The sequence below is a fragment of the Martes martes genome (genome assembly GCF_963455335.1).
Source record: "Martes martes genome assembly, chromosome: 8".
Lineage (NCBI taxonomy): Eukaryota > Metazoa > Chordata > Mammalia > Carnivora > Mustelidae > Martes > Martes martes.
In genome coordinates, this window is record NC_137895.1 from 60,968,606 (window position 1) to 60,990,952 (window position 22,347).

A 22,347-nucleotide genomic window follows, 5' to 3' on the forward strand; every position below is an offset into this window, starting at 1 on the left:
TATCTAATATTGTCCCTGATTTACTAGGTGTGGAGTAGCCATATATAAAACCTGACTCTTCTATAAAATACTGGCCTGAAGAATCCCAGACTTCCAAGAAAATTGCAGACCAGGGAGGAATAGACCACAAATTAATAAAACTATAATTTGGAGAAATTAGCAAATTGCCTTTTGTTTTTTTCTGGACAGATTACCTTTTCAAATATGGACTTCTCCAAAGTGCAGCTTTCATAGGAGAAAATTTTTTGTTTTGACTTCAAACATGCTGATTGAGTTTCAAAAGCTAAGCCTTCCTAGGCACAGACCTTTGTGATAGTGTTTAATACTGTATTTGTTAAAGACCAGAGCTTTATAAAATGCATCACTTCCTCCAAACAATTGTAAGCCTTTGTTTTTCTTCCGGGAAGCAAAAAGTGTTTGACTATGACTAGTCATGCAGGTATCTATAAATCTCAGGGACATTTCCTAAGAGCTGTGGCTTTCTGAATAGGGGCTTGTTTCTCCAAGGCTAAGTCCTCACTTTGCCATGTTGGCTGTTAATTCACAGAGACTTGCTGTCTTACGATTGGGTGTTCTCCTCAATGAACGTGGGATGTCTCTGATTTAGTCAAGTCTTCTTCACCGTCACTCAAACCACATTTCCTAGTTTTCTGTGTGTGGGTTTTGCAAATCTCTTGTCACATTTATCCCTAAGTATTTTAAGGATTTTGTATGTTATCATGGATTCTATTTTTAATTTCATTTTTCAATTGTCTGTTGAGAGTACATAGAAATATTATGTACGTACATCTATTGACCTAGTAAACTACAGCTGTGCTCAATTCACTTAACTCATTCCAGCCATTCTTTGTTAAATTCCTTAGGATTTTCTCCATTAAAAAAAATGCCACTTAAGAATAAGTAATTTTGATTCTTTGTTTCCAGTCTTGAAGCTTTCATTTCCCTTTCTTGCCTTATTGTCCTAGATAGGCTTTCCAGTACAATGTTGAATACAAATAATTAGAGCAGAAATCTTTGCCTTTCTTAAGGGGACGGCATTCAGTCTTTCACAATTAAATATGATGTTAGCTGTAGGCTTTTCATATATATCCAATTGATCTTTCTAAAACAAAAATTAGATCAGGTTATTCATTTGACCAATGTCCTCCAGTGGCTTCCCAAATCATTGTAAGTAACTTCCTAAGTCCTTAAAATGGCCTGCATTAGGTGGCTTTCTGTTATCTCTTGGAACTCAGACCCCATCATTCTTCCTCTATTTGCAGTCCTCCACCCCACATCCTTGCTTCAAACGTTACAAGCTGCCCCCATCTCAGTACTTTTCACACTCGTTCCTGCTGCCTGATGGCTCTTCCCTAGATAGCCATTCTGCTCTCTGCTCAAATTTTACTGCATTAGTGAGATCCTTCTTGACCATGTTATATAAAATAGACAACCCCCCCACCTTGCTTAAGTATTCCCTGCCCCTATCCTGCTGTATTTCCCTCCACAGAATTTATCACCAACCAATATATTATATACTTCTCTATTTACTTATATGTCTTTTCCTTCCATTATGTAAGATCCTTGAGGGCAAGAACTTTTTCTGGTTTGTGTTTAGAAAGTATGTTTGGAATGAAAACATTAATATCTGTTCTATGTTTGAGTGTCAATGAGGCTCACCCTACTAGCTACTATTTGATAGGGATGATGGGAAGCAAGATTGTCATAATCAAAGAACCCAGAAAGTACCTAAAATATTATGTAACTTAAATATATCACAATCTGCTTAGTATTTTAATATTAGGATCTGGGTTTGGCAATTAAAACAGGGAATGAGACTAGATTCAGGTCATTATTACCCATGGCATGATTGTCATAACTGAACTCATGGAGGAATTCTCAGTTGGACTCTTGGAGACCTATTTTTCTCAATTTAATAACCCAAGGAATACTGCCCCCACCTTTGTCAACCTTAGATCTCTTTCTAGTTGACTATAGACAGTGTTTTTATTTAAACACAGTCGATTGAAAAGCTTAAATCAAATAAAGATTTTTGATTCTTTGATTCTCCCTGCAGAACTGTGTATGGCCCATGCTGGCAATTACTTACCAATTTGTTTCATCTTTTTTTCTTTTTTTTTTTTAAGATTTATTTATTTGATACAGAGAGAACGAGCACAAGCAGGGGAAGCAGCAGGCAGAGGGAGAGAGAGAAGCAGGCCCCTGTGGACACGGAGCCCGATGCAGGGCTCGATCCCAAGACCATGGGATCATGACCTGCCCCAAAGGCAGATGCTTAACCAACTGAACCAACCAGGCACCCCTGTTTAGTCTTTTGAACCTAGTACTCCAGTCACATCTGGATGAACCTGGAATGTACTTTACCTTATTTTTTTAAAGGTGATTTATTTTCCAAAACTACAATGCTTCTAGTTTGTGAGTTCACTGAAGATGTCTTCTAAGCTCTGTTATTGATTTGTAGAGGATGATATGAAGACTCTCAAAACCTTGGATAAAGAAAACAAAAATTGCTCTTGGAGGAACATGTGCAGATAAAGGGGAAATCTGTTAACTAGAAAAACAAGAGAAAGAAAGGTTACAATGATTAGCATAATACTCTCCACAGAAGAAACCCCCAGCTCAGTGACTGAATCATTTCGTTCCAGAGACAAATGTAATCCATTCTTTGTGGAAATGAATGCATTAAGCAATCTTAGACTGATGTCACTAAATATGGAGTGCATGTTACTAAAACTTTCTAATTACAATGGTGTGCAAGAGAAAATAAACTAGCTAGAAAATGAAAATGGTCTTGAACTATTGGGACCTCATCAAGATATAAAGCTTCTGCACAGCAAAGGAAATAATCAACAAAACAAAAGGCAGTCTATGGAAAGGCAGAAGATATTTGCAAATGACATATCTGGCAAAGGGTTGGTATCCAAAATCTATATAGAACTTATCAAACTGAACACCCAAAAAAAACAGATAACCCAGTTAAGAAATGGGCAGAAAACATGAATAGAAGTTTTTCAAAAGAAAAAAAAAAAGGCATCCAGATGGCTAACAGACACATGAAAAGATCCTCAACATCACTCATCACCTGGGAAACACAAATCAGAACTACAATGCGATACCATCTTATACTTGTCAGAATGGCTAAAATTAACAACACAAGAAACAACAGGTATTGGCGAGGATGCAGAGAAAGGGAATCATCTTGCACTCTTGGTGGGAATGCAAACTGGTGTGGTCACTCTGGAGAACAGAATGGAGTTTCCTCAAAATGTTAAAAAATAGAACTACCCTATGATCCAGCAATTGCACTACTAGTTATTTATCCAACAGATACAAAAATCCAGATTCAAAGGGATACATTTACCCCAATGTTTGAATATATATATACACACGCACATGTGTATGTGTGTGTATGTGTGTGTGTGTGTGTATATGTATATATATATAGTGGAATATTACTCAGCCATCAAAAAGGATGAAATCTTGCTATTTGCAATAACATGGATGGAGCTAGAGTGTATTATACTAAGTGAAAGAAGTCAGTCAGAGAAAGAAAAATAACCTTATGATCTCACTCATATGTGGAATTTCAGAAAGAAAACAGATGAACATTATGGGGAGGGAGAAAAGAAAAAAAGGAGAGAGAGAAGCAAGCCATAAGAGACTCTTAGGAGATAGAGAACAAACTGAGGGTTGATGGAGGGAGGTGGGTGGGGGATGGGCTAGATGGGTGATGGGGATTAAAGAGGGTACTTGTTGGGGCGCCTGGGTGGCTCAGTGGGTTAAAGCCTCTGCCTTCCGCTCAGGTCATGGTCCCAGAGTCCTGGGATCGAGCCCCACATTGGACTCTCTGCTCAGAAGGGAGCCTGCTTCCTCCTCTCTCTCTGCCTCTCTGCCTACTTGTGATCTCTGTCTATCAAATAAATAAATAAAATCTTTAAATAAATAAATAAATAAAGAGGGTACTTGCTGTCATGAGTGCTGAGTATTGTATGTAAGTAATGAATCACTAAAACCAATACTGCACTGTATGTTAACTACATAAATTAAAATAATAAAAACAAAACAAAATTGAAAATGGTCTTGGCACACCCCTTTTCTTTCTTTCATTCTTTTTTTTTTTTTTCCTTACATAATCTTACAGGATTTTGCTGTCATGGTCATATCATGGGAGTCAAGGTCTAGGCAAGTATCACATACATCCCCATATGGACATTCTGAACAAGGTTTAGAAAATCTCTCACTTCATTGCAATGTGCCAGCTTTATTTTAGATTTCAGGGGCTCAAAAAAATGTGACATAGTGTCATGTATAATGTCATTTAAATAACTTATAAGGCTATTTCCCTGGAAAATAGTGATCTACTCATGACATGGCCACAGTCCTGGTACTGATTACTGAGTGATTAAAGTCTCAGAGATAAAGGCCCTTTCTTTAAGAATGACTTCACAATCAATGCGTATGTTTAAAGTATTTAATTTGACATATTCTCCACTTAAAACCTTTATTTAAAATAACCATTTATTAATTGCTCTTGATGGCCAGACTCTGTGGCTAGATTAATTTTTCCATTCTGCAGGGTATATCAGGTGATTGTAATCGTGTTTTATCTGCTGATGATATCAATAAATTACACAGTAAATCACCACAGCTATTCCCTTCCAGGAGAATGTAGTGTGTTCAACAGAAGACATATATCCTTTATTATTTTTTAAAAACACTCAATTAAGAGATATCAATATTTAATTGATGTGTTGAGTTCAGTGTGTCGTAAAAATCATGGACATATAGCCCCAAAACGAAAACAACACTGAACACATGTTACCCTCATTTCACAAAGATTAAGCAAAAATACTTTCTATTTAGACATATATGAACAGCAGCCCCCAGCATGATACTAAAACCATCCTAAGGGAATATTCTCCCACATTCCCTCAGGAGAAAATGTGTCTGAGAAAACTGACACATCACCTAATTATAAAACAATTCTTAGCTAGCTCTAGGCTCTAATTTTAATGCAAAATACAAACTTGAGTCACTTATGTATGATTGAAGATTTATTTCATGCTGATTTTATTTTAACGGAAATAATCCCCATAAAGAATGAAGATGCAGCCAGAAGAGCCTTTCAGGATAATTTGAAAATAGATATCTTGGTAGCAGGAAGGAAAAATATAATTTATGTGTAAACTTCCTTTGAACGTTTCTGCATAATCAAACTTTTCTTTAGTAGGAAAAGTAATGCCCCAATAATAACTGAACTGGCTATTGAACATTATTTCTCTAAATGCAGAAGGAATAAGGATTGTCTTATATCTCAGCCATAGACACTGACTTGGCTCTTGAATTTTTTATTTATTTATTGATTCTTATCCCTCTTTACCCATTCTACGATGTTGAGGTAGGCAGTAAACTGTTGTATATGGAATATTAAGATATTTTAGGTTCTATATTTGGGAATGTTTATGTTGGATTTTTTTTTTTTTTTTTTTTTTTTTTTTTTTGGACAGACAGAGATCACAAATAGAAATAGAGAGAGGAAAGGAAGCAGGCTCCCTGCTGAGCAGAGAGCCCAATGCAGGTCTTGATCCCAGGCCCCTGGGACCATGACCCAAGCCGAAGGCAGAGGCTTTAACCCACTGAGCCACCCAGGCGCCCCGGGAATGTTTATGTTTATTAAATGAAATTACTCTAGTAATCTTGAGTACATCAAAGTTAAATTAAGTTCAAATTATGTCCTAAGTCTTAGAACATAGAACATAATGGGTAAAGACCAGTGTCTTAGATTCCAGTTCTTAGGTTATCCAGCCTGAGGATAGTAGTAACTCTTAGCATATATACTTTTCAGTCAATTTATGGAAAAAACTTAATTTGATTTTAAAACTTTATAATCAGATTAGCTCCATCATCAGGTAGGTCTTTGATGATTCTTTTTTTTTTTTTAAGATTTGTTTATTTATTTGACAGAGCGAGAGAGATCACAAGTAGGCAGAGAGGCAGGCAGAGAGAGAGGGGGAAGCAGGCTCCCCACTGAGCAGAGAGCCTGACACGGGGTTCGATCCCAGGACCCTGAGATCATGACCTGAGCTGAAGGCAGAGGTTTAACCCACTGAGCCACCCAGGCACCCCTGATGATTCTTATTTATAAAAATTCTTTCTCACCTACTATCATATAGACATACTGCTTTATCCTCGGTGCTTTGTTAGAATCTAGCATACTGAGTTTCTATGATCTACACTGATAATGGGAATTTGATTATAGAGATAAGGGAGAACAATACACCTATAGGACACTGCCCATCCTTATTGTGGCAGTTATTAAGCTAATGCTAGTTAATGTTAACCTCCACGCCTAATAAATTAAAGATATCTGGCAATTGCAACACCTGAAAGAGAACCAAAATCCTAATGTAACTTCATTTTTGTGTTAATACAAAGACTGAATTGCTAAAAATTAATCTAAAATTTTTCCATCCATTATTCATATCCAGTTAGTGTTCTGCTATTATGCCCAGAAGAAAGTGATTAATGTATATGAAGCACCAAGGTCAAATTTATTTTGGGTACAACATAATGTACCTGTGTATTTCAGACTACTGCCATGGCATGAATTCTTAATAGCCTCATAACATTAACTTTATATTCAATCACAATTTAGAAATTATTAATGTTTATACCATATTAATATGTAGAACGAATAAGGGCTATGGGACCACAACAGCAACAAAGACCATCAACTAGTTATATCTCAAATACGATGTGGAAAAGAATGACTATATATTAGTTTTTAAAATATTTCAGGTACATATTAGCTTTTCCCGGTCTTAGTAGCCTGGCCTACGTGGGGTAAAAAATCGCTATCACTTTCATGTCTAATCCCCCTCTGTTTTCAAGTAACCCTACCATAACACAGCTTTAGCTATCCATCCCTTTCAAATTAGTTATGCTTCATTGAATTTGGCTGCAATGGGAATCTATACGGAATAAGTCCTACATTTCTCAATGACCTCCCAAATAGAACAGAATATGTGTTATCACCGAAAAGTTTCACTCTACCAACTTTCATGGAGATTCAAGGGGGAGGAAACCCACAGCCACCAGAAGCTCCCTTAGTGTGGAGTACTGCGCGGCACAGACCCTGGGCTTTGACTGCTCAAGCCTGTGCCCTGCATCCCCCACTGTAAGACCCACAACCCCTGTTGCTCAGCACCAATTCTGGCAGGACTGCCCCAGGGCCTGGTATAGAGACACACTTTACTGAGTCAACAAACCCAGGGCCCAGACATAAGTCCCCTCAGGCAGGCAGGTAATCAAGTACACAATTCTTAAATCAAAAATCCTCCAATTCGCATGACTTTAAAGCCCAAAAGTTTTTTGGTAGCAAAACAAAACTGACCTGAGTCATTTGGCTGGAAAACCTGACCTGAGCTAGTGTGAGGCTATTTATAGACCTCATTTATCCCAGTTTAGGTGAACATTCATATTTCTCTGCCAAAATATGAATCTGTTTTATTATAGGGAGCCCCAGGCCCTTGCTGGGACTGTTCATAAAATATATATTTATACTGTCTCACTTTCTAAATTCTATATTTAAAATACATCTGGTACCTGTGGATTGGGATAAGGGATAGGAATACCATGTTTTCTAAAATTACATGGACATGAATTTAAAACTTAATCTGCTGCTAATTACTAATTATTTGACCTTGGATAAATTACTTAACTTCCCTGAACCTGGGTCTTCAATTACACGAATGGGGACATCAAGGGCACCTGACCTGTTCTGTCGGAAGAGCATGCAACTCTTGATGTCGGGGTCATGATTTCAACCCCCACGTTGGGTGTAGAGACTACTTAAATAAATAAAACTTTAAATATAGTAAACAAATCAGGATGTGGAAATCAACTAATGCGACAAATGCTTTGATGGTGCTGACCTGACTCAGGAAACACTTTTTAACCATTACCTTTCCCTAAAACTTCACTCCCTTCCATCTGCCCTGGCCTTCACCAAATATCAGAACTCAATGGCTTACTTGGAGACCTCTGCCTTTATAGCATCCCAATGTTGCTTATGCTTTCTCCTTTTGTCTAATTATTTACAGCATCTCATAGAGCTGAAGTGCAGCATTATTCTGAAAGCCCGTGTTGGGGTGGGGGAGATTACAGACTAGGAATTCCAAATAAGATTCTATCACAGATAAAACAATAGATGTCAGGCAAAGAGAAGGGAAGTATGTACACGCTAGAGGCTGTAGACCACCTCAACCCAACTCTTTAATGCCTTAAGACTACAAAATTGCCCCCCTCCCATTGTCTTGATGCCACAAGGTTAAGAAGGTCTTTGTGACACTCAGGTGAGGGGAAGAATTCTGATGCTATCGGACAGGAGAGAAAATACGTTAGCAAATGTCAAGAATATGTTTCCATAGTTGTCCACAAAGATATTGAACATCTATAAAAATCCAGAGTTTTTGTCCAAGGGAATCACACATTATAAATCTTTCTGGTTTTTGAGATCTTAACCAGCCCTGTGAGCTATAAAGACTGATTTCTTCATCACACACTAATAGGAAGACATCAGATAAATTCTTCTCAGATGTTAAACATGGTGAAAAGCATAGCATAAAATCAAAATCTGGGTGTTTGAAGAGACCTTAAAGATTAATTTAATTTCCTGATCATTTGACAGATGAATAACTGAAGCCCAGAGAAGCCTTATAACTTGATTAAATTTCTCAGCTGGTAAAAGGCAGAGCTAGAAGGACTCAAATCCTTGCATCCATTAAGAAAATAATAAATAAATGACAGCCTCATGACTCCAGTGGGGGATATTTGTATTAAAAGTCAGTATTCTGAAACGTGCAGTGGTGCTGCTGAAGAAAGATTGTGGGGATAGCAGTTGGGAGGCTTCTGGAAGCAGCTCTGCCACTAGCTTAGGCAAAGCAAGACAGAATTAAGGCCTTCCCAGTTGGGATACGCTAGGATGCTATGGTTCTTCTCCTTACACGAAAGAAATGTCATCTCCAAAGATAGAAACTAACAAGGACGTTAGGTCCTTTGAGAATTTGATCCAGTGGCTTTCAATATTAAGTTTAGTATTAATTAAAGAAGACTGATCTGATTGCTTAAGATCAGAATATGTTGTATTTGAACACATGACCAAACAGTTCTAAATTATGAAGATGATATTTTCTCTGTTGGAAACTATTAGGGATTATAATTTGATACATACAATTTGTCTTCAGCTCCTTACGCCTGTTCAAAAGAAACCATGCTGAGCTTCTCTGTCAATGATTTCCAATCAGAGAAACCTTCTCTGCTCGGTATAAATAGGTGTTGAGAGCAAGGAAAGGGCATCACCATTTGTTGCAACACTTGACATTTAACATGACTGTGTAAGATGCAGGCCCCTTGGGAGAGGAAAGGCAGAGTTAGGAAGAAGAGAGACTCAAGAATACTCTATAACATCCTACCTTCTTGCTTTTGTTTTATTTTTGAAAAATATTTAATGCCTCCTTGCTCTTTTGTTCTTGTTTATGTTAATTGGATTCTCCTCCCCCTGCTCCATAGACCTGTTGTTCTTCTTGTTAAATTGACATGCTATGAATTTTTCAGATATTAATTCTCACCAGAAATCCTTCAATATTATTGAACTCCCTGTGTTTGCGGCTTTGGACTTAATATTTTCCCTCCACCTAGTACTTACTTCAAACCATGTAATATACTTTAGAACTTATGTTCACATTATCTTTTGGAGAGAGTACTCTTACCCCATGGGACATGTACAGTGCAACAGCAGGCTTCCCTCAGAAAAGCCCTTATAAAACATGAGGGGGTAATTATTTGAATTACAAAAGGACTTCTTTAAAAAGCTACTCCCTTGGTGCTTTTAAGTGTTTGTTTACTGATCCCTCAGACCACTTGTAAGGGAAGCAGCTTCTGTAGCCACTGCCAGATGAAGGTCAATCATAAGATATAGGGCAGCAGGGGCACCTGGGTGGCTCAGTGGGTTAAAGCCTCTGCCTTCGGCTCAGGTCATGATCCCAGGGTCCTGGGATCGAGCCCCACATCGGGCTCTCTGCTCAGCAGGGAGCCTGCTTCCTCCTCTCTCTCTGCCTGCCTCTCCGCCTGCTTGTGATCTCTGTCTGTCAAGTGAATAACTAAAAATCTTAAAAAAAAAAAGATATAGGGCAGCAAGGACAATACCAGCTATTACATTGTCCTTAGTACTCATTGCATCATTTAGGCAAAACAAAATATCCTTTTCTAAGATATCATAGTACAATTAAATAATGAAAGTTATATCAGTGATAACTATAAAATAATCCTGCTATTTCTGGGTCACTAACATTATGTATAAAGTGTCCTTTATTGGCAAGAATTGGAAAAAGACCCTTTAAAAAACCTATAGGATACTATGGTCTACTTTATACATTAAATTTACTGTTAATAATACTGTCAATTATCAGACAGAACTTAAAATTTTTTGAAAATAGTATAAAAGAATATTGTTCTGTAAAGCGAATAATAATTATGATTACTTTTAAAGATATGTTCTTTGTATCTTAGGGAATTAAGATACAAATTCTTATAAACAGTGAATTTGTTGTATCCCGGGGTAAAAATATTTATCAGAAAACAGGTATGTTAAATAATATGTGTAACATATGACTATATTATATTCTGAATTTTGGGAAAAGAAGCATCCCCGCAATTAATGATTTGCCCATTCATATTAATAATCATTTATATCAGGTGAATGGGTTTGTAGTAATTCTTAGAGATCTTTCACATAGAGATCTCAGCCAACGTTCCCTCCTTCTGCCTATCTTATTATTTCATTCAATTTTTAGAATACTGTGACCATCTTCATTTAGGTTATTAAAACCTCACTCATAACAGCCACCTTCTCAAAACAGTGATGTACTTCCATAAATTTCTTGAAAGAATTCATCAAAACAATATGAGAGCATGCTACTATATTATAAATAAAAATGTCTAACTACCACACCTTCAGTTTCTAAATTATAATTTGAACAAAACCCATAAATGAGAAAGTCATGAGTTATTTTTAGTCGATAAGAAGGAGTAATTGAGTTCATTGAAAAGAAGAGATTATTCAAGTGTAAGAATATTTTAAAATGTTGTTTAAAAGTCCTATCATAACTTGTATTATAATTGTCATATTTATTTCCTTATAGTTCTTGTGCTCACCTGTATGGACAGGAAGCCCCTTGGTTCACTTCTTCCACAGGAATTGGTTGTCTATGTATCCTTGGAACTTTAACATAGGGATTCTTAACATGATGGTGTCATCCTGTTAAATCTATCAAAGGATAAATGGATAAACAAATGTGACATACTCATACAATGGAATGTTAGTCACAGAAAGAAATGTACAGATCTTCACCAACTCACAATGGAATTCTGTCCTGACAAACCCATCATAAGTTGAAAATGTCATAGACCAAAATGTATTTAACACACCCTAACCTACAGAGCATCATGGCTTAGCCTACCTTAACTTAAACATGCTCAGAATAGATGTAATAGCCTACAGTTGGGCAAAATCATCTAAAACAAAGCCTATTTCATAAAAGAGTGTTGAATAGGTCATGTAATTTATTGAATACTGTACTGAAAGGAAAAACCAGAATGCTTGTATGGTTGTGATCCCACAGCTGACTGGGAGCTGTGGTTCGCTGCTGCTGCCTATCATCACAAGAGAGTGTCACATTGCATATTGCCAGCCTGGGAAAAGATCCAAACTCAAAATTCAAAGTACAGCTTCTACTGAACAAACGCGGCTTCATGCCATCATAAGCTTGAAAAATTGTTAAGTCAGACCACCATTAAATCAGGGGGCTGTGTATGATATATGCTACAACATGGACACACTTCAAAGATTGTACTAAAGGAAAAAACCAGACATGAAAAACTACATATTACATGATTCCAGTTATATGAAATATCCAGACTAGGCAAATCCATAGAGACTGAAAGCAGATTAATGGTTGCCAGGGACTAAGGCCAGGGGAGAATGAGGAGAGTGTACATAAGGGGTCTGGGGTCTCCTCTGGGTGTGATGAAATGTTTTGAAACTATTACTAGAGACAATGGTTGCACAATATTGCAGATGTACTAAATGACACTGAATTGTATATGTTAACATGGTTCATTTTATGTGATGTGAATGTCAACCCAAAAACAAAACAAAACTGGGGAGCCTAGAGAGTTCAGTTGGTTAAGCATCTGCCTTCAGCTCAGGTCATGATCCCAGGATCCTAGGATCCAGCCCCACATTGGGGTCCCTGCTCAATGAGGAGACTTCTCTCTTTCCCTCTGCTTGTGCTTTCACTCTTTCTCTCTCTCTCTCACTCTCTCTTTCTCTGTCAAATAAATAAATAAAATCTTAAAAAAAATTTTTTTCAATGACTTCACATTGCTCCTAGAATAAAGTTCAAGATCTTGAATGTGGCCAGAAAGGCCCTCATGATTTGCCCCTTCTTATCTCAGTAATATTGTTACTGCCACTCTCATCCTCATTCTCCAGACTCAGGATAGCCAGGCTGTTACTAGCTTCTAAAGCACTGAATGCTCTTTTCTCAACACAGAGTACTTTCTCTCCTACTCTGCTTTCTCCCTTTACCAGGCTAATTCTTGCTTAACTTCAAGTCTTTAGGCACAGTATGACTTCCTTTATATCGTTCTCGTACCCCACTCCTTGCAAGTAAGGATCACTGCTGTCCATCTTCATGGCCACATGACATCTTGTAGTACTTACTACAATGGTTATGTTTTCACTAAGTAGCTGGGTAGTTATGAGTTTACTATCTATCAGTCCTTCTAAATATATGCTCTACTCGGCAGGATTCATGTAGTATTCCCAGTATGTAGTGGGTACACAATAAATTCTTATTAAAGAAATGAATTAATTGAGAATCTCTTATGTCAACTGGATTAAATATTTCTTTTGGTCTTGTTCATCATCTATTAAGCTATGAACTATGGCTAAAACAATAGATATTTTTCCATACCTCCTTTTAAGGATTACAAATGACATTTATACAATATCCTATGCTACTCATAGTGCTAAGTGGTTTGCAGATATGATCAGATTTAATTCTCATAAAAACTTCATTATTGTACATTACTATTATAATAGTATTCCCATTCTGTTATTAATCCCATTTTAGAGGTGAAGAAATTGAGAAGTTGCCCGGGTTACTGAAGCTACATAGACAGTATGTGATTAATTCAAAATCCTATTTTTCTGAACTCATTTTCACCATGCCTAACAGTCTGCTGAAAAGCATATAAAGGGCTGGCATTGAACCAGACCTGAGTCATAGTGGTTCTTGGAATAACAGTGGTAAATCAGAGGGGCATTGACGAGATCATGCTGAGTGTAGAATAGTAGTTTAAGAAGAAAACATGGCTTAAGAATAGATGTTCTGGGTGGAAACCAGAATCATACAGCATTATGTAAATTTACTAAAATGAGAAACCATACAAAATTCACTTTTAAAGTTACACAGGAGACATCATTTTTAACTCCATTTCAATGCCTGCCCGTTATATTTTAGCAATTAGAATTACTTTTTGCGAAAGATTGATCAGACATGCTTGGACTAGTTCAAATTCATATTTTTGTTTTACTAACCAGATCCCCTGGAGACTTGGTGGCTACTGTGGGTCTTCAGTTGGTCTAAGAAACCTGTAAACCGATACAGGCTACATCGACATTGGAAGAGTAAGATCCAGGCTGCCCTATCTCAGCAGGAGTCATTTGAGTAATGATTAGCACACAGCACTGAAAATACAGGGCAACAGGTATTGGCAACAGATAAAGCGGGAGGATTTGGGAGTGTGCAAGACCCAGCATTTGAGTTTAGATAAGGAATTCAAAACACCAGCTTCTCCGCATCCCTGATAGATTGTTTCCTTGCCATAGAAAGCTTGGATAGCAGACTGAAAAGTAGCAAGGATTTGCATGTGGAGACCATAACCAAATATCAAAATGGGGAGAAATGTTCCATTTTTATGTTTCTAGTAGAGGGACTGCTGCAGTGACCCAGTTCTCCGGGAACAGTAAAGTTAAGCCTTGAATATCCGAATTGATTGGGTCAGTCCCAACAAATGTGATTTTTATCCATCAATTATTTAAAAACCTAGAGTAAAAGTGAGAACTGCATAATTCTCAGAGTTATGAAGCTCATCAGATCTGAGGTGATGCTAGAGGTAGTTTGAGAGATGGACCAAAAAACAGAGTTCAGACCTGAGTCACCAAGATGGGCCTTCTGAAATATAGACTGAGAAAAGAGAACAGTGAGAGGACCATATGGTAAGATTTGGATAGATAAGACAATGTTTTAGCAGCTGGTGCGAATGCGTAACATGTAGGCAAGGGAGATGCATTAGTTATCTATTCACAATAATGCTGCATAACAAATGATCCAAAACCCATAGCTGAAAACAATAGACATTTATTTAGTCCCAAGACTGAATCCTCAGTCTAGCCTGGCAATTTTGGCTCAGCAATTCTGGCTGAGCTCCTTCACATATCTGGCAATCAGCCGCAAGTCACATGATAACTGAATAGCCTCAGTTGTAACTGAGCAGTTCTGAGCAGGGTCTCTTCTCCAGCAAGCTATGCTTGCTCCTGACAAAGGCAGAGGGGCAAGAGAGAAAGCAAAACCACACCCAGGCTTTTTAAGCCTCTATCAGCATCATCTCAGCTAATACGTAAGTATCCCATTGTCCAAAGCAAGTCCTCTGAAGAAACTCAAAATCAAGAGACAGTGAAATGGATTCTGCCCCTTTAGGAAGAGAAAAGGCAAAGTCATAAGGCAAAGGGTGTTGTATCAGTTATCTATCACTCTATTAAAAACCACCCCAAAACTTAATAACATGAAACAATTACCATTTCCTTTGTTCACTATTGGGTTATTCTTCTACAGATCTTTCCTGGGCTTAGTCAACAATTTAGCTGAGACTGCATCATCTAAGATGTCCTTACATCCATGCCTGACAGTTGGTGTTGGCATTGAGCTTTGTATCATCAATAGGCTGAACCAGGATTTCTTACAGTGACTAGTTTACAGCAGCAAGAGAGAGCAAGCCCCAATGGACAAGTGCTCTGTGTCGTGATTGCTAATATCCCATTAACCATAGCACGTACCATAGTCAAAGAAAATCACAGAGCTAAGTCCAGAGTCAGTACAGGAGATTATACAAAAGGACATGAATACAGGGAGCTATGGTTATTGGGGACCATTAATGTAACAAACTTCTAGGGGTGTGAATAGGGAAGGAATCAAAATAATGATGTCATCAGTGTAATCAAGCTACTGCAGGAGAGATGTTGAAAGAAAAATTTAAGGAAAATTTATTATGACTACATTTCCCTCGGCATCTTCAAGAATAATCTTAAAAGCTTTCCTAAGGAAGTTTTGGTGAGTTTTGTTGCATAATATACTTTACTATCCCCTCAGTGTACATATTTTTCAACATTACTGACAGTAAAGATAGAAATACTTCTAGTTATCCAGTTAGGAATAAATCCTGACTACAGGAAATATTTCCTCAATTGCAATTCATGTGGGACTGTCTATGAGTACCTTAGCTTTACATAGGTTACATAATGTTGACTTCAGAGATATATAAGTAAATATATATGCATATATATATATATATGTGTGTGTGTGTGTATATATATGCATGTATGTGTACATATATATATGTAAGACTGGGATATACAATAACTTTTAGTTCTGAAAAATTGAGGTTGCAAAAAGTTGAAAAATTAGTATCTTTATAAAAAAAGGAGGGAAAATGACTGAATACTAGGCTGGCTGTTAGACTCATAGTAATTCATCTCATTTCAATGTGGCCTTTCTCTTTAGGATGGGTTCTTAGAAGCCATATTTCTGAAACATGATTCCACCCCACTGTTCATATTGATTCATATTAAGGAAGGACGCCTGGTCTAAATTGGGCCAATCATCTTTACTATTCTAGGAATATGAAATTTGAGAACATGAAATTCAAGCTAAGATTAGGAATTATTGGAGCTAAATCAAATTGACAGCAATACTCTTCCATCTGAAGTCCCTAGAGCCAGTCTGATTTCTACCAAACACATGTTTGGATTATGAGTTACCCCCACAACCAACAGTTTTCCAATATATTTCCCTTCCCCACCCCTTTTTTTAAACTTAAGCCAAAAAAATTGATTTTCCATATGTAGTGGATGCAGTAGTACGCTACCCCAGAATACCCTTCAGGACTGAGATACTTGTTCCTCCAGCTGGCAGGACCAAAACATCATATCATCGAAAAATTACATTTGGATAAAGGGAGCTGTCTTGTTCCTTTCCTGAGGGCCGCCCCAGATGTGCCACCAGTTCTAGAGAAGACTAAATTAAGTACTTGGTAGCAATTTGATTTTATTGGATCTCTTAATTCTCAAAGAGGCAACAGGCCTTCTTGATCAAGATCAATACATATTCCAAATATGATCTGTCTTTCTTGGCTTCCAGGCATTGGCCAGTACCATTCTAAAAGGATTTAAAGAATATTTGATCCACTGACATGGGATTCCTCTTAGCATTGCATTGGACTGAGGGACATGTTTTATAACAAAGTAAGTGTAGCAGTGGGTACATACATGTCCATGGAATCCACTGGTCCCATTTCACATCACCAGAAGCTACCACATTGCAAAGCAACAGGTATTTGATGGCACAGATGAGGCTTTGTCTTGAAGATGCCTATGAGGATGGGGCACCATCGTTGAGGACACAGTATATGCCAGAAAGCAATGACTATTGCTTGGTTTTGAGCCCCTACGGAATAAAATACATGAACTCCAAAACCAAGAGCAACAGTTAGAGTGGCTCTGCTAATCACACTCCCAGACCACTTGGAGAATTGCATTTTCCGCCCCTACACATCTGGACTCTGCCAGTGTAGAGATTCTGGTTCCAAGAGGATAAATACTTCCACCAGGAAACACAGTAAGCTTTGGCTATTACCCAGTCATTCCAGGATTCAGACACAAAGCTACAAGAGCCAAGAAAAGGACTCACCATACTGGTAGGGGTAAGTGGCCCTGTGCATCGGTAGGAAGTAGCTGTTCCTATACATGTAAATAAGAATACACTTGGCACTTGACTCTCTCTTGGTACTCTCTGCCAAATTTTGATGGTAAATGGACAAAAGCAATAGCTACATCCCTAGAAAAGCATGATGACCACAGGCTTAGACATCTTAGGGATAGTAAAGGAGGGTGATGATGAGTATCAGTTGCTCCCCTGATATCAGCAACAGTGGTAGGGGGTATAGGTACAGTTCTTTCTCACTAACCTTTGTCTTGTAAGTTCCCAGGAAGTGATTAAAAAATTAGAATTCTGGAGGGTCTGTTGCTAAATGGGGTAAACTTACTTTAAGAAGCAAAAGGTTCTAAGCAACATATGTGTGAAGAATAGAAGATACAGAAATGCCCTTCATGGGACAGCTGGGTGGCTTAGTCAAACATCTACCTTAAGTTCAGGTCATGATCCCAGGGCTCTAGGATCAAGTCCCACATTGGAGTCCTTGCTCGATGGGGAGACTGCTTTTCCCTCTGCCTCTCTGCCTGCCACTCCCCCTGCTTGTACCCTCTGTCTCTCTTTCTCTCTCTGGCAAATAAATAAATAAAATCAAAAGAAAGAAAGAAAGAGAGAGAGGGAGGAAGGGAGGGAAGGAAGGAAGAAAAGAAGGGAAGGAGGAAAGAAAAAAGAGGGAGAGAGGGAGGGAGGAAGGGGGTGAAGGAATGAAGAAGGAAGGAAGAAATGCCCTTCATGACTGAGGCCCTGTTTCCTCAGCTGCCAGAAATGTTGGCTGCTGTCACTTCAGGGATGGTTCCCTCTCTGGGAACTACCTTCAGTCAACGGGACCCACCTAATCCAAGTCCATGTTCCCTCCCTGGGTCTTCCCTCGTCCAATACCTGTTCAGGGCAGGGATACAAGGTTCCAGCCCCTGCTTCAATTTGGAAAAACTCAGAACGGCCATCCCAGTTCCAGATCTCTCTATGGGGTCATCCAAGACCTTTATTGCAATTGTATCACAGGTCAGCTTTTCTCTCTGCCTATTCCTACCTTTAGGTGTTATCCTGAGTGAGAAAACAAGCTTCAGTCAACTTCTTGCTCAGAAATACATCTCAGAATCTTTCTCTGGGAACTCAACCTAAAACACTCTAACTTCTATCAACACAAATATGGCAGCTTATTTGGAGGAAGTATTATAATAAGCAAGCAGATGAGAGAGAGAGAGTGGTGCTCACAAAATCTTGTAAGTTGGACCCTATCATTATCTATATTTTATAGATGAGGACATGGGAAGCTCAGATAATATGAGAGATTTCTTTAAACTCATTCATGGTGACTAAGTCTGACACAAGAACCTGTATTTTATTACTATGTTACTCAGAAATAGCCCATTCCCCTTGTATGGCTCTTTACTAGGCTGCAAATGAAAAAATAAAAATAATTCCCGCCATTCTCTCCCAGATGCTCTTCATGAACTGAGTTGATGCTTAAGCCAAGATAAGATGCTTTCTCTCATAACAGCAATTCAGTCTCTAATGCCTATGTTGTAAGTAATAGATAAGGCTCTATGAAAAGACTTAATTTGAGAAGTAGTTAAGTAGCTCATAGGCAGCATCCTAAATACTGAGAAAACATCTTTGTATGTGTACATCCATTGCATACCTGAGGATTGATGGACCAAAATGGCCTGATAGAGATTCTGCTTCCAAATGATGAGTTTCTTACTGATTATATGGAGTACTATCTTTTTTTATTTGCAATTTGATTTAATCTGTCAGGAAAGGTAGGAAGGAGGAAAAGAGGATAGGAAGGAGAGAGGGAGAGAAGGAAGAAAGAAAAGAAACCAAGATGCTAATATTAGTTATGTCTGGAGATAGAATTACAGGATTTTTATTTATCTTTCCTAAATTTTCTGCAATTAACATAGTACTACAGTAAAAATCAGAAAATAAAATGTAAGATCCTCTGATTTATTATGTTTTTCAAAAGGGTGGAGGATATACCAGTGGGAATGTGTAGCTAGAGAAACAAGGCTGGATGGTATTTTGAGGTCCCAGGGCACCCTAAAGTGGACTATTCAAATGTCACTCTAATACAGACTGTCCCCAGTCAGAGAAAGAATAGATTATGGAAGAGTGGTTCAGTCTGCTTTGCTCTGTGAATGGTAGGTCAAATTGCGTACGTATGAATTTGCAGAACTTTATATATTCATGAACACAGATTGAAAGTCAGCAGGATCATGAACTCTTTTCCTCTTATCAGAAATAGCAAATATGTCTAAATTTTTCAACAAAGATTAAAAACTATTAATAACCAAGTTAATGCTGTTATTCTCTTAGAAGATAGGATTGGAAAGTCAATTTGTAGGAAGGTCTTTATAAAGACTTTACAAAGAAAAAATAATGATAGGTTGTAATGCCTTACCATTTTCACTATAGTGCCTCTATCAGGTTTATTTTACTGAACTACATGCTCAAACAGTACATCTATTTGTGTTATTTTCTTTTTCCAATCTGTCATTGGGGTAACCCTATTTGATGAACTACTATTTAATTGCCTTATCATGGGATCTAGTAGTCACAGCCACAGCAAGATAATACGGGTAAAGAAATAGAGAACAAGTTTGTTTTTTATTTTTCTATCAGCTCCAATTTATCCTTCCACAATGTACCTTAGGATATAGTTTTTCCTGTAATTCAGAAAAAGAATATTGGAAACAAGCTCCAGCCTGTCAAATAAAATTCTATGTAACTAGATTGTCTAGCGCTCGCTATTCTATTAAAATATTCTACACTTTGAGATGTCCTCATTTCTGAAGGGCAAATGAACCCAGCAGGTGACTGAGTGATTATGACTTCTGATTCAGAGCTCGTTTTTAAAAAACATGAACTGTTTAATGCCTGCTGATTGCCATCACTAACATTCCCTTGTTTTCAATACCCTCTTCCTCTTACTCACAAACTGAATCCTGCTCTGCATCCAGAGAGGCCACTTAAAGGGAATCCACAGCTAAGTTTCAAATCCCCAGATGGCAAGAAAACTTACTATAATATTAATTTTCCAAGACATATTTAGAATCCTCCATTTTCCTATTCCAGATGTAAATTTTAAGAAATGGTTTGAAGTAAAAGATTTTTAATAATAGAGTGAAATGAAAGGGAGCTGCTGTCAACAAGAGACTCCACTTCATCTAAAATATGTCCTATATGGGTGTCCTGAGGAAATGCTATGGCAGTGAAAGCAATTACTGTCCTATTCTGAAAAGTTATAAAAGTGAAGCCAAACAAAACAACAACAGCAAAACAGTTCACAAACAAATCAACTCCGCTGGCATAGCCTTCCTTATTAATACATCTGGGATATTCCTGAAATTCTGAATATACTGTTTTTTGACTATAAAAGGAAATCCTGTATTTTATTAGCTCATAACCTAACTGCAAAAGATAAAAACAATAATGTTCCACTAGAAAATCTTCTACAGTGTTCAAATACTATGTACACACTCTTCCTTTATCTGATTAAGGTATAATAATACTTGGCAATAGCTCTTTGACAAGGGATGGAGGTTTTTATCTCAAATTGTAATCTCTTGGAGGTTGTGGGTGTTAGCCCATCTTTAAAAAGACATTTTTACAGTAGCTAGAAATTCAAGAACTTCCAATAATGCTACAAGGTTGTCTCTTCATCCACTGAATCCTCAAGTGCTTTATCACTTGTCATTTTGAAGATGATCATTAATCAGAACATTTTGCACTCAAACCAACTTGTAACCTATGGGCTTTTTACAAACATAACAAGCTACATCAATAAAATGCAGCTGTCGCAAAGTGAAATGAGGCTGTTCATCATAATATGAGTAGCAGTCTAAAACAGGAAGATAAAGATGACTACTATACCCAGTTGAAAATGCTGGCATCATTTCTCTCTTCCTAAACTCAATTTGTTATCTAAAGTGTGAGTATTAGGTGTGGAGGGAAGAAACATACGATAGCCATTATTGAAAAACACAGAGATAGGTGCAAAAAATAGAAAACATAGGTATATAGAAGTTAAGGTGAGGACTATATGAAAAGGCTCAGTTTGTATCTATTCAGTGCATGTGGTCCTAATTGGTTCTTTTTGATTGCTCTTTCAGAAACCAACTATTGTAAAGCAATATTAGTTAGAACCCGTGGATAACTGCTCTTCTCCCTTCATACCAACCTGGAAACTAAACTTAGTACCTTGAAACATTGCAAGCAACCAGACATATATCCAGCTCTTCAATATACTAACTATACACAAAAAGATTTCTTACTGAGATTTTGTGGGGACATGTGACAAAGGGGTTATATTACATACAGTATGGCCAAACTTCTATCATTCCCCCAAAAGTTCTCTCTCAGTGCATCAGTCTATCTCTCCTCTCCAAGTCCAGCATTTCCAGCTAAACTCTAGAACTGAGACCCGAGTCCCTTTTTTATTTTATTTATTTATTTGTTTGTTTGTTTGTTTGTTTCATTTTTGCTAAACAATTGAAAGCTCTAACCCCACCCCCCCCCAGCCTCGTGTGCTTCTCCCATGTGGCAAGGTACCCACATCCTTGGAAGGCAGGGAAAATTGTAAACAATAAATATTTTCTCTTTTCACAGTTTTAATATCTCAAGGGCAGGACTGCTAAGTCAACCTTAAAACGGGACTGGATTCAAAAATAGGACCACCACTAGAAAAACAAAGAAGCTTCAGTCTTGCCTCAGCTTCTCTCTGATCATTTGCTTTACTCTTCTCTCTAGTTTTTCCTTTCTTTCCTTGTAATCCCTCTTGTTATAGAAAAAATTAAAGGCTACCAGAGTTGGGGATCTTTGTTATGTAGATTGGTAGTTTTCAAGTCTAGCTATATATCAGTTCAATTTATTGACATGGATTTCTAAGCCTCAAATGTTATGATTTCAAGATCTGATAGGGCTTAAACATTTATATTTTTGAAAGCCCCCTAACTGGCTTAAAGATTAAGCTCCTAAAGCAAAGAGCACCTCCTTCCGTCTACCCCCCCCCAAAAATGGCAGTGCAAATAAGACAGAAATGTATTTCATTCTCACTTAACAGTTCTAACATGAGCAACCCAGATAGGCAGAGTAGCTGGGCTCCACCTAAAGATTGCATTTCCTTCCTCTTGTTCATCCATACTACCAGCTTACAGCCAAGAAGTGTTTTACAAACAATACCTAGAGCCTTGCCCTTGATTATTTGTCAAAGCAGGATCACTGACATATTCAT